A 12055-nucleotide genomic window follows, 5' to 3' on the forward strand; every position below is an offset into this window, starting at 1 on the left:
TGACAACTTAGGAGATGGAAAATGTCACTAATGTAAGAGCTTTTTTTTGTGTTCTCTATTTATAGAACACCAAGGACTATGTTCCTTTAAGGGGGGGGGGGGGGGGGGGGGGGGTGTTGTAACATCCCTCGCTTAGACCTCCATTTATGTAATATTATATTATGACTATATTTGTAGCATGGAGAGCCATGATTGGTTGATACCTTGACTAAGATTTTAAAAGTAATTATTAAAAATTGATGAACTAACAATTAAGGGAAGGCCTTTCTTATAGATCTATTGTTTGAGGGAAGAGCTTGCATGCCTTGAAGGGCCATGAACCTAGCCCAAATTTGATTGTTGACAGATGGTGGATGAGATAAGTTTTAAGGGGGGAAGGGACGGGTGGGGGGCGGTGGGGTTGGTAGGCTACTTACATGCCTTAAGAGACTAGCCATGAGTTAATGTTGAACTTCCCTTACAAGCCACCTAAACCACATGTGCTGACAAACATTTACAAGATGGGATTGCGTGGTTGGGAAGAGGACCACACCCATCCTGTCTCCTTGTGGAATGAAATCGGGGACAATTGCTTTGGGAAGTGGAGAAGACAATCAATAGAGAAAAGGGAGAAGAGTATATCACAAAGATGGCAGAAAAACATCGACTGCAAGAGAGAAGCAGAGCAAAGAAGGAAACAATCCACTAAAAAAAATTGAGAAATTGCAATAGAAGCGAGTGCTAGTGGAAGGAGAACATTACTAGAGGAATAATCCCCAGGATGTTGGGCATGGAGCAGAGCTGAAGTTGTGACTGATCCCTGTGTTCAGAGATTTGGGGTGTCATTCCCTATATTGTCGTGTTGAGGCCACTAGGCTGTGTGTGACCAAGCCTAAGTGGTCTGACTTAGTGGGAGGCTTAGTGGATGATTGGATGACTGTGGTGCTTGTTGTATAGCTATTAAACCACTTGGATAGGGTAATCGAAGCCATTGTGGTGCTTGTTGGAGAGTTGTTAAAACATGTAGGCAATGGACTACAGACTCCAACAATGCTTGTAATGAAAAGGTAGTTGTTAAAGAACCTGGATAGTGGATTCAATCTTCTAGATTGAGAAATAGCCCATCTGGACCTTGGGTGAAGCCCTATGATTGATCTCAGAGAAGTGAGTCACAATGGTGATTATTGCCATAGGGAAGTTTCTAAACCACCAGGACAGAGGAATCCACCTCATGCATGTATACTAAGGTTCATTGTGAATTTCTACGATCAAGCATTCCCTCCAATTTTGGATTCGACTTGAGGGTGGTCAACTACAAGAAAATTGTAGTGTAGCTGGCCTATGGTTGGGTGGAGAGTGGAAGTCCCTCCTTTAGTTCCTAGCCATCATTAAACATACTCATTTAATTATAATTGTTCATGCATATTGGACTATGGACTATGATATTCCTTATTGTGCTTAATATTGATACATAATCCTGTAGGTTCAAGAATGAATACCTGAAACTCACTTTTATGCTAACAATTGATCAATTGTCTTAAGTGTTTATGATTTTCAACTATCTTGTATGTATATCGTTTTAATAGGTGTTTGGACAATGTTGTCTGATATTGTGTTTATGGTTGAGATGTTAATTGTGCACATTATTTCCCTTTTTTGTTCTTGATTGGTATGTCTGAACGCAACAATGAGACATGTACTCAGAGGACTTATAGTTGCTTTGCTAGAAGATCTATCTCCTTCCATGCATTATTACCAACCTTGGATATTTGAACTGAAGAGTTGCTGCCCTATCCCTGTTTTATAGACAAGTTGTACACCATGATATGAATAACCACCTTGGTGGTGTTGATAATTACTAGATCGGGAATAATGTGCTAACCCATACGCAATGTTCTCTCTTTATATTTATTGACAGTAATGGAATTATATGAAGGAATCAACTGATTCAATGGACTCATAATGTGTGTGGTCAAAATATCATTGTCCTTGTGTTACTATGCAATTCTATGTTTGTGTGATGAATGAATATAAGCCTCTGAGGATGTTTAACCAACTTGCTAGAAGGTGATAGAGTTGGAATTGCATCATATGTTTCTCTTGTAAGCCTTACCTATGCATGAATTTGGCCTTAGGACTTCACCTTTCACTTAAGCCTCACAATGCATACTTTGAGACCCCTGTTAATTATGTGTCACGATGCAACATCTAGGAGCACAAGAGTAGGCCCTTGGGCCTCTACTTGCAAGAGACAGGTGGGAGTGATCACTTTCCCTTAGCCTGCAACAACATATCATGTGGCAATGGTTTCCCTTTGTTTCCAGATCGATATCTTGACATGTTGCAAAGTATTGTCATGACACGACCAGTCACCACCCATTTCCAACATCTTTGCAACTTGTCACTGTGTTAACGAGAGTGATGAGCGATCGACCAATTCAACCATCGTTTCGTCCCCTAAGAACTTTATTGCCAAAAGATTGCGACTGCCATGATGCCTTGTGAAGTGTTAACCTTGTAAGTGAGCGATGATGATTGATTGAGGTTCTGGCTTGTGGAATCGAGAAGTTGGATACTACCCACTGCCATGACCCTTTGCACTTTGCTAAAGCTTAAACATCGGGCGCCAACTAGAATTTGTTGAGCTGACTGTGGTTCTAGCCTTAAAACACACAATGAGGCTAGAAATTGTCACCAAGACCCTTTCCAAACCTTAGCACTTCATAGAAGGCAAGAAAACATAAGTTGGCTAATTCGGACAAGGTTCCAATAGTGGAACCCTGCCCACTAGGAGACCACCATTGCCAGGTTATGCATTTGTACCTTTGCAATGTGTGAGAATGTGAATGAGCGACTGTGCTGGAATGACATGAATCTAATAATGTGGGCTTGTTGTGATGACATGAAGAGGTCACATGAGCCTGATGGAGACCACATGGGTTCCACGTGGAATGTGATTACATGGCCTCTTTTATTAGGCCAAAACTTCTAACATGCATAACTTTTTATCTGGGATTAGGATTGGTATAAATTTTATATCACCAGAAATCTCTCAATGAGATGATCATAATGGTGGTATTAGAATTAATTTCTACATACTTAATTTTTGTAACAAGCCTTGGAGACTGGGTCAAACATGTAACAAATTCCATAGCTGAGAATCCCTTAAGGGGGAAGAAGGTGATTACAAGTACAACATCTTATCCTTACAATCTACAAATGGCTCATGCTACTCTAACCAATCCATTCAGATGACCATGTCATGGGATCCTAGGACTATCACACATAGAGAGACCTTAGCCTTACAAATTCTTAATTTGATCTCACAATCCTTTACTAACTTTCCTATGTTCTGTTTCACCCCACATGCCATTTCTACATGCCTAAAATCATGTTGTTTTATTGCTTCATGCTTAATTTTTTATAATGCAAGATGTAAAATATGAAACTCAATAACACTAAAGATCTATTAAAATGAAAAATATTACATCATCAATTGTACCTGTAGTCTCCAAAATAGTATACTAGTGCTCAACTTGGAGGTTGTTCACTGTAGCATGTATCAAATGAGCCTTGCCTAGGTCTCCCATTCTAGTTTGCTACTGCACCAAGTTAGACTTCCCTTGTCACTAAAGGCAAATTATCCCTCTCATAGTGCGGACTGTTGAAAAGTGTAACTAGGTTCGATCTTCATAATGACATGTGTAATTGTCATTTTATGTAATTGATGTAAAGAAGAAATTAAAATTGTTTTTGTAATACTTGAATCATGGGTTTCATGATCAAGGAATTTTATTTTTAGTTTAAGCTCTGATTGTGAGCTATTAGGTTTGGTCATGAAGTCATAAAGTCTAGTAAATTCAATGTCAAGGATTGAAGACCCATTTGGGCATAATTGTACATTGTAAAAAGAGAAATTGTTTGAGTCATTAACCCTCCAAGACCATGTCACAAGCTCTCCTTGAAGTCAGCCTAAGGACAAATCTAGAAAGACATGTTGACCTTGTAACCAAGAGAAGTTGACTTATTTTGTATGCTCAAACCACTATAAATAGGGCAACTCGGTCTCACTTGAAGGTAGAATTTGGTCAAGGAAATCAAAACAAAAAAAAGGTGCGAAAATCACAAGAGAGAAGCCTCATCACCAAGTGAAGGAAAAAGGAAGACAACTGAACCATTTTCTGATATGTTTTGGGCTGATTCACTCCACACGTGTGAAGAATTTACGCTGTCCAAATTGCAGAAGGAGCCGAGGTATTACAGTCACACTTGAAGGTCAAATCAAGGAGAATATTAAGGTGTATCTCAAGCCAAGTTGCCAAAGAAGAAACCTCCACCTAGAGTGAAGAGAATCAAGGTTCTAAAGTGGGTCAATCACACGTGCTAGGGTTTTTGAAGTAGCGCTGAGAATTGCAGGTCTAATGTAAGGGACCGAAATCTGAAGGATAACCGAGCTAGTGGGTGAAGGAATAAGTTTGACCATCGTTGACTCAAGGAAGAAGAAGTTGAATCTAGAAGGCTTGTGACTTGGTCTTGGAGAGGTTGTTGTGTCAAGGGTCTCTTGGTCTTGGTATTCGTCAATTGAAGTCTCTATAAGAAGAAGAATTCGTTTGGGTTTTTCCTCTCAAGTTGGAGAGGTTTTGGCCCTGGCTGATCGCCTACATTATGTGTCTCTTGTCTCTTTATTGTTTATGTTTTGTTAGATTTTTGATGAAGCATAACACTATAATAATGATATCAAGGAGAAGAACCTAATCTAAAGAAGTTAAAAGCGTTCACAAGCAGTTATCATTAATAGAGAAATATCCTAATCTTAATGCCCTAGATTTCTCAACATGGTATCAGAGCTAAGGTGACATAATCAAGGAAGGGAATCTCATCAAGGGACACTCAAGCATTCAAGAAGGGGCATCAAAGAAAATCTATAATATCATGAAGTCAAGATCTACAAAGAAGTATCAAAACCCTAGATCGAAGAAGAAGTCTACACCAGAAGAAGCCTTGGGATCCTCAAGTCATCATCTAAAGACCACAAAGACCCTACTCAAGTTGAAGAGATCTACAAATCAAAGTAACTTGAAGAATATTCACCCAAGAGAAGCAAGATCAAGGACATTGTCATCATCATCAAAAGGTTCTAAGGTAACCTCCCTCTCGTTGAAATAAGGTTTTCATCCTTGAAGAAGATCATCCAAGAAGCATCAAGACATCATCAATCATCATCAATAATGACATTATCATAAAAAAGATCTAATGTGATCTCTCTCTTTGTGGAGTCAAGGATCACTCTTGAAGAGAGCTATATTCATCAAGAAGAAGTTTTATATTATCTATATCATCATCAAATCCAAGGAGGCAACAAGTGGAAGAAGAATCTTCACAAGTAAGTATATTTATGTCTACATATGAATATGTCAAAATGTCTTTTTGCAAGGAAATAAACAAATTGGTTGGGGCTTCAAACTTTCTTGCATGGAAAAAGAGGATATATATGAATCTCATTGAAAATGAGGTCATGGAACATGTCAAAGGCTCAATCACCAAACCATCGAAAGAATATGCTCAAGCACTGATAAATTTTCTGAAAGGGGAAGTAAGGGCTCAAAGGATTCTCATAGAATCCATCAAGGATCCCCTCATCCCATATGTATCTAAAATCGAAACTTCAAAAGAAATATATGAAAATCTGGTAGAGTTGTTTTCCGTAAGCACAATAGGACAATTTATCTCATTAAGACAAGAACTCTACAAGTTAAGTACCTCAAAAGAAGAAGGAATAACTTCATACTTTATGAGGATATATGAAATAAGGGATCAATTTCAAGATCTGGGAGAAATAATGTCTGAGAAGGAGATGACCACCATAGTAATAAATGCACTACCAAAGGAGTGGGGTAACTTTACTTCAATCATTTATGGGAAGAAAGAAGCTACTCCATTCCAAGATCTAGGGTCACTATACAATATTGAAGAAACTAGGCTGAAGGGAAAAACTGATGTAGGGACACATGAGAAAAATCAAGATATGCTACCGTGGCAAAGAGAAAAGGAAAGTTTGGGAAATTTGGTCCTTAGAAAAAGAAGAAAAATGACTAAGATTCAATGCTATGGATGTCAAGAATATGGGAATTACAAGAGATATTGTACTAAGCTCAATAAGGACAATGAAAAAAGAGGTAGAGAAGAAGCCCATATCAATGAAGAAGTGGAGGAAGCTGAAAAGAAGAATTCCAAGAAAGAGGAAGTAAAAGATCTCTACTATGATTGAAATAGTCTTCCTCACCTAGTTCTTTTCAATTTTCTATTTTTCAAGTTTTCTGTTGTAAGATATATCCATCATGAGTCACTAAGGAGCATGACATATGCATCATGGCATCATATAAGTATTGAAAGAAAGAGCTCTTAAAATCATCATAGAAAAGTATGAAAGATAGAAGTATGTGGAAATCACCTATGGAAGGATATAGCTCTTGGTAACCTCATTAGAAGCATAAATGGTACTTATGAGAAAATGAAAAATTCATCTAGTACAAAGCACATCATACATCAATCAAAAGGAAAACATTTTCTAAATGAGGATAGTCAAGATCCTCAGTTGGAATCTTCATTGGAAAGTTCACCGACTAAAATGAAGCAAGTGTTTCATCAAGAATTCCAACTTGTGGGAATTCATGTGATGGTGGAATGCTGTCAAAAGAAGTGAAGAAGATCAAGGAATTGAAGGTATTTCAATCAAGGAAGTTGCTGAAGGGAATCTATATGACCTAAAGGAAAAATGAGGTATATATGCTTGTATTTGATAAAATAAAGTCATGTCATATGGTTGCAGGTAACATGAATGAATGCTCTACCTTGAGAGCATGATCAAAATACATAGATCTTCTCCTCTTTGAAAAGATGCAGGAAGGCATGGGTCACACATTGACTAGATGAAATCAACATAATATGTCCTCATATGAAATATGAGGTGGTTGACAAAAAATGGAGGAACTCTATTTGGAAGTTCCTGGGAAGGAAATGTATGAAGAAAGAAAGGAAGAGATCATGAAGTATGAAACTATGAAGAAGGCAATTAACATCCAAGGACTGAAAGATTTGACTATGATATCTCCATGAAAGATATGAATATCTTGATGAAGTCTGAAAAATAAAGAGACCCTTGACAATGTATATCTTTTGGAGATATGTCGATATGTATGTAGGATGCTGATGCAAACATGGAGATGTCATGATGAAATACCGTCACAAAGGTAATTTTGATTTAATGATTCATTTCTTATTTGAATAATATTTGGATAGGCTTATGCAACACTACTAAGGGAAGTGTTGTGAGTTTCTTCCACCACTTATGACCATATGGCAGGATGAAAGATCCTTAAAGAAAAATGGCATGAAGAAGGCAGCATGGCATGAAAGAAGACTAGATATGGACTAATGGATCACTTTCCAATGAAAGGAATGATGACATGTATGACTCATGGATGAAAGTGATGGATGGTCTGTGCCCTACGAAGAAGTCCCGAAATATGTAGACTCTATGACAAAGAAGAAATTCATGACATTAAAGGAAGGAGTTCTATAAGTAGCTAGTTATCCCATGATCTCCACCTAAAGAGAAACTGGAAGCAAGTCCCTATTCAAGAGGGAGCTTGTTCAAGTCCCTGGTTAAGAGGGAGCTTGGGTACATTTATTTTATAGGAATGGGTACATTCCCTCAGTGGAATGGGTATGTCCTCCCTAAGTTGAGAGGGAGAGATAGACACATCATTCTTGTCTTCACTTGGGAAGACAAAATGGAGGATTGGGTAAACATTTGGCATCCGATACTCTTTGAGGATGAGTTAGGGCATCCAAGATAAGAGTAGTCATAGAGGACCGATATTATTTGAGGACTGGGAATCTAAGATAAGAATAGTCCTGGTGGAACACACTCTAAGAACCCGGGTAGGGTATGTTCCGAGAGAGACAATGATGAGGGTGTCTATACATCATTGGTCTCGCTAGCATTGAGCTCTAATCTTGTGGAGAGATAGAGATGTTAGTCAAGGCCTTGCTATGCAGCATTGCTGGTTGATATGATGCTATAAAAATGGGTTACCAATCCGACTCTTCTTATGAGAATTATTCATATTGAGAATGTCCAACTACCTTGTATGGATTATGAATACCTCCCTAGTTAAGAGGGAGTGCTGAAAAGTGTAACTAGGTTCGGTCTTTATAATGACATGTGTAAATGTGATTTTATGTAATTGATGTAAAGAAGAAAATAAATTTATTTTTGTAATACTTGAATCATGGGGTTCATGATCAAGGAATTTTACTTTTAGTTGAAGCTCTCATTGTGAGCTATTAGGTTTGGTCATCAAGTCATAAAATCTAGTAAAGTTAATGTCAAGGATTGAAGATACATTTGGGCATAGTTGTACATTGTAAAAAGAGAAATTGTTTGAGTCATTAACCCTCCAAGACCATGTCAAAATATCTCCTTGAAGTTGACCTAAGGACAAATCTAGAAAGGCATGTCGGTCTTGTCACCAAGAGAAGTTGACTTATTTTGGATGCTCAAACCACTATAAATAGGGCAACTCGAACTCACTTGAAGATAAAATTTGGTCAAGGAAATCAGAACCAAAAAAAGGGTGCGAAAATGACAAGAGAGAAGCCTCATCACCAAGCGAAGGAAAGAGGAAGACAACCAAACCATTTTCTGATCTTTTTTGGGTTGATCCACTCCACACGTGTGAAGAATTTACGCTGTCCAAATTGCAAAAGGAGCCGAGGTATTATAGCCACACTTGAAGGTCAAATCAAGGAGAAGATTAAGTTGTATCTCAAGCCGAGTTCCCAAAGAAGAAACCTCCACCTAGAGTGAAGATAATCAAAGTTCTAAAGTGGGTCAATCACACGTCCTAGGGTTTTTGAAGTAGGGCCAAGAACTGTAGGTCTTGTTAGTGTCAGTCTTTCCAGCCTTCCTCCAGTGATAAAATATGCTCTTACAAAGTGGTCTCAGAGTGTCAAGGTCAAATTTTGTCATTTCAGTGAGTCTTCAAGCAAAATTTGGTCATTAGGCATTAGGTCTAGGGTTTGTTTTCACTCTTTTCAAAGTTGTCCAAATGGCAGTCCATGTCATCATTCAGCTGAGTCTATCATCATTCATAGGGTTGTCATCATCATGTCAAGTTCCATTGGGTCATTTTACACCTTGTTCATGCTTCAGTTGCGCCTAAGCAAGGTTCATTTCCCTCTCCTAGGGTTTTGAAGGCAATTTCTCTTGGACGGTCAAATCATCGGAAAAAATTGTATCCTGATGTTCATACACCTTCCCCTATCCTTAAAGTACCTTATTAAATGCTTCCCATCCCTTAGATCCGCCAAATTCCTCATTTTCGCACAAACCGTAGTTTCTTGCTACAACCTGGCAATTTTCTAGGTTGGGCCTGTGTTTTGCCCTTTTGGACCCCTTCCCCTCACTCGATCTCCGCAATTCCACTTTCCCCTGCTTCCTAATATCCCTCCCTACTTCCAAAAATTTCCCCAAGAATTTAGAAGCCTCTTATCCCCTTCATTTCGCTTCATTTCGACAAAATTCTTTGTTTCACACATCGGGATAAGTTTCACTCAAAAGATGTTTCAGAGCAATCAAAGATGAATTTTGGAAAACTGAGAGAGGTTTTTGTCCACAACATGCCAAAGAAGAAAAAACTCCTTCACTTTTTACACAGGTGTCATGGTTTTAGAGAAATGTCAAAAATACAATCGCCAGATCCAAGGAGGTTGAGCAAAGCACTAAAACGGAGAAAAAGGCCCGATCCACTCCAAATTTTGGCCAAAGCCTCTTTGAATGAGCATGGTACTTGATTGGGGACTCCCAGCCCAAATTTCAAGAAATTTGGAGAAAATTTTGTCAATTGTGAATTTTTTGTGCCACACACAGGTTTTTGCCCTCAACGCGTAGCGCGCCGCGCGCTACCCTGAAGATGGGCAACTCCATTTCATGAAAACTCAGCATTTTTGGATTTTTCATGCAAAAATACACTTTCTCAGCAATTGCCAAGACATTTCATCAGGTTTTGAGCCCTCAGAAGGTCAAAAAACATGCAAAAAATGACTTTCTGCCACTTTTTGGACACACAGGAAGCAGTCTTGGGAGATTGCAATTTTGGAGGGGCAAATTACCACCAAATTGAGAAATTCCACTTTGGTTGGAAAGTAGACATCCAGACCTTTCCAAAAAGCCTACTTTTGCCTCATTTGGATGCCGGGAAGTGCCTCAAAAGTTGGCTCAAAGGCGCGCTACGCGTTCAGGATTAGGGCGCTACGCATCAGGCTATTTTCACAGAAATGCACCTACAGCTCAGCAAAACGCAGTTTTGACTAGGTTTGACTTTTTGGAGTGGATTTTGATCCTCCTTGATGTAAATGATGTAATTTTATGATACTTTGATACTTATTTATCTCTTCTAGAAGATTCATTCATGAAATAGGCAAAAATTTAATGAATGAATTGGTTTCCTAGCTTATAGAGGCAAGTTGTTTTGACTGCCTAGATTTTAGTGCTCAGTTTGGAATTGGTTGAAACAGCTCCTAGGATAGTGAGCTCGACCCCTAGAGGCAAGGAAAGATGTTAGATTTCCTATATTATGTACTTTCTTGGTCATTTTCATGGTTGGACTCTTGAGGGAGAAAGCTTTCTATTGTATTACTCATTGTATCTCTCCAATTTTGGCAAAGGAAGAAAGACCAGGGTTTTGCAGTCCTTTTTGGGATTCCTGTGGTTACATGTATTGATGGTGTGTTTCTCTTTGTACTTGTAAGTTTGTTATGTGAATCATCTTCTTATTTTTTCTTCTGCAAATTAGGCAAATGAAGTGTTAAGGTAGAATTCATGGTTTCTATGCTCTGCCTTTAAGTTTGCTTAATATCAATGTTTTCAGCTGTTTAAGGAGAATTCAAGGTGATTGCTTGCTCTCCTTAGCTCCTCACTAGTCATTCTCATCCATCCAAATCTTTCAAAGGCATCAATACAGTCTCCTACCTTGCCCCAAAGAACCCCCTGCGAAAACTGTGTCCAATCCCTGCACCCAAAATTGCCTTTCCCCAATTTTCCACCAAAACCCTAAAAATCCCAAATCAAACCTTTTTATCAGTTTACTAGCCTAAAATTAGTGTTCTTTATTGGTTATCTCTGCCCGTTGAAGATCTTTGCCGAGATAGACCGGAGAGAGCCCTCTCCTGCCCCGTAGGGCTAGCTACGAGGCTAAGTGGTTTGATGTTGCCTTGGAGTTTACCTTTTTCAGCCTGAGGTGAAATTTCAAGCGCTAACAGGTCTGATGTAAAGGACTGAAATATGAAGGATATCCGAGCTAGTGGGTGAAGGAAGAAGTTTGACCATCGTTGAGTCAAGGAAGAAGAAGTTGAATCTAGAAGGCTTGTGAATTGGTATTGGAAAGTTTGTTGTGTCAAGGGTCTTGGTCTTGGTCTTAGTATTCGTAAATTGAAGTCTCTATAAGAAGAAAAATTTGTTTGGGTTTTTTCTCTCAATTTGGAGAGGTTTTGGCCCTGGCCGATCACCTACACTCTGTGTCTCTTGTCTCTTTATTGTTTATGTTTTGGTAGCTGCTTGATGAAGAAGAACACTATAATAATCATATCAAAGAGAAGAACCGAATCCGAAGAAGTTAGAATAATTCACAAGTAGTTATCATTAATAGAGAAATCTCCTAATCCTAATGCCCTAGATTTCTCTACATGGACCTCTGTAAGTCCAATACCCCCTCTTAAGTTCTTGACTCCCATTTTTGACAGAACTGAAAAATGGTCTTGAAATCTACCAATACAAACGTAGTCGTTGCGTTGAATGATGTTGAGGGGTAGAAAGGAACCACTGTGCGGGGTGATACTACTATGTCTGACATGAATGTTGTATTTCAGACCATGACTTCTATGCTGGTGGCCTTTGGTTCCCTGTAAACCACCTTTGATTGTTAAAGACTAGTCCCTTCTAATGATTTTTGTAATTTGTGTATTCCCACTAGGTGTTGAAGTCTCTGTTGCTCTAGGTGCTCTCAAACCCATA

This window comes from Pinus tabuliformis, chromosome 2_2, assembly GCF_031772625.1.
Source record: "Pinus tabuliformis cultivar Carrire ecotype Pingquan chromosome 2_2, CPIR1, whole genome shotgun sequence".
Taxonomy (NCBI): Eukaryota; Viridiplantae; Streptophyta; class Pinopsida; order Pinales; family Pinaceae; genus Pinus; species Pinus tabuliformis.